Genomic DNA, 2,500 nt, shown 5'->3' with positions numbered 1-2,500 from the left:
AGAATTAAAGACGAGGTGAGACTTCCCCTGTGCTATTGAGTTTTTTTCACTCACGTGATCAGTAACCTTGTTTTTCCACCGAAACAAAAGAAAACATTTGTTTGATAAAAGAAATTATTTCAAGGAGGATCAGTTAGGGACACCAACATGGCCGCCGTTCCTTAGTTTATGAACTCAAACCGTGACGTCACGTGAAAACACTCTATTGAAGCATGACAACCATTCCGTATGAATAGCAAATATAGGTCGGTCGGTGTATGAGTCCCGTGCTAATAGACTGCGTCGCAGAAAGACTAAACCACCATTGTAGTCAGTCTGCGCAACGGCTCCGAAAAGTTTGTTCAGAGTCTACAGGGATTTCTGTATCCCTTTGTCATAGGGTAGACTCTTAGGCGCTTTGTTATTCGTCTCACACTTAGTTGACAAATCACTCATCGTTTTTTGCACGACAGAAAAAGTGCTTTGCATTTCAACAGCCAAAGGTCAAAACTGAAAAGGTGATGTTTATTTTTCTTTTGCTGCAATTTATGTCGTCACGTTAGATTGGCTTTTTACTCGAAACACAATAATATCGCTTCCTTGTACGAGGCTACCCACGCGAGCTAATTGATAAAACACTGGCAAAGGCTGCTTTCTGATCGTGAAATAAAGATTTAAAAAACAAAACAAAGACATCCAAAAACATTCTACCGTTCGTTACTACCTTCATCCCAGCTGTACCTAAATTCAAAGAAATCCTTATGAAGAACTGGTTTCAATTTCTAACGTCCCAAAACTTGCGCCCATTTTTCCTAATACTCCTATAGTCGCTTACAGGAAGGAAAAATCAATCAAGGACTTTCTAGTTAAAGCTTCAATCTATTCTCAAACTTGAAACCATTTAAATCCAGCAAACTGTGGGAACCCTTGAGCACCGGGCTGCCGTACGGGAGGTCGTGAGTTCGAAGCCTGCCGGACCAACACTCAGGGTCTTTAAATAACTGAGTAGAAAGTGCTGCCTTTGTAATTACATCCGAAAATGGTGAGACTTTCAAATCTCCTCGGATAATGACTAAACCGTAGGCCACATCTCACAAATATCTTCCATGTTCATTAGTTCTCTGTAAGACGTTAAAGAACCCACACATTATTCGAGAAGAGTAGGGGATGAAGTTCCCGGTGTTGTGGCTGTCCTCTGATGAGTATATGGGTGGGTGGGTATAGCAGGTCCACATCAGCTGAATAGCTGCCAAAACTTCAACCTGCTCAAACAAATAAATAACAAATGACAAACAAAAGCACACAGGTTTCCAGAACATTCCGCGACAAAGCATTACAAAACAGTGACGCACCTACTATCTCTTAAAATCGCAAAATAGAAAGACCACGAGCTCTTAGACCACCTCAAGTTGGAGCCCCATTTCTTTCGTCTATAAAAACTGAACGGAGTTATACGGTAAGGAAGGTAACAATACCACAACTACTTTATTGACAAAATTACACCGCCACTGTACTAATCAGAACTCCTCAACCTTGGTTGACAATTTCAACCACTTAAGTTATTTCAACAGTTCCGATTCATCACAAGAGTTTTCAATTCAACGCACCTGAGTTGACACCTTTCGATTGCATACGACTTGGCTCTAATTGATCAATTGACCAAACGATGCGAAACGGATCGAAATTCTTGTCATCTCATTGGTCGCTTAAAACGATGGACGCCACACACAAGGACTATAAAAGAAGCACCTTCAACGAAGATTTGGTCTAAACCTGCTCTCACCGATTAGAACACGCAACTGAAGAAGAAATCCACTCTGTATTCCGAGACCGGTCTTGCAACCTGATACAACGTTGTTTGCAGCAAACCTATCAAAAACACGATGAACGATGATGTACTCAGAGCAATCCTTGCAGAAATGAGAGACAGCCAAGCACCACCATTAATCTCTCCGATTAAGTCCCCAGCCAAGCGGATATTCTCCTACACAGAAGAAGAAATACCTTCCTCGCAGCCAGCATCATCCCCCAAGCGTACTTAACAGACCGAGGGTTTCAACCAGCTGAGGAACAGAACTGCTTCACTCGAACCCAGACGTGCAAAAAGCCTACGATCGCTATCTGTCCTTAAAGATGTCGTCGACAGGAAATCCTGTCCAGTGGATCTCCAGTACCGGCCAAGGCCCGACAGGCCCGACGAGCAGTTCAGTATGGCGTTCAACAAAATCTGCTAAAAAGCAGAACAAGAACTCCTCCAGATCCTAATCCAGCAGCAAGAAAAGAACTCCAGCGCAGACCCTGAGACAATTTCTAGTCTCATGAAACAGCTGGACCAAATGTTACCGGACGCGTGCAGGCGAGAAAACGCCCGAGAGGAGAATCTAGCCAATCTCTATCCAGAACCAACCTCAGCAAGAAAAAAAGAAAAAAAACGGTGACAAGCCAGAAGAAGCCAAAGGGAAAAAAAAAGAAGGAACTGAGCACTATTGAGGTGAAATTGAACGAACTTAGTGCTCTCACG

The sequence above is a fragment of the Montipora capricornis genome, unplaced genomic scaffold, assembly GCF_036669925.1.
Source record: "Montipora capricornis isolate CH-2021 unplaced genomic scaffold, ASM3666992v2 scaffold_475, whole genome shotgun sequence".
In the NCBI taxonomy this organism is placed as follows: domain Eukaryota; kingdom Metazoa; phylum Cnidaria; class Anthozoa; order Scleractinia; family Acroporidae; genus Montipora; species Montipora capricornis.
This window is presented reverse-complemented; position numbering follows the sequence as displayed.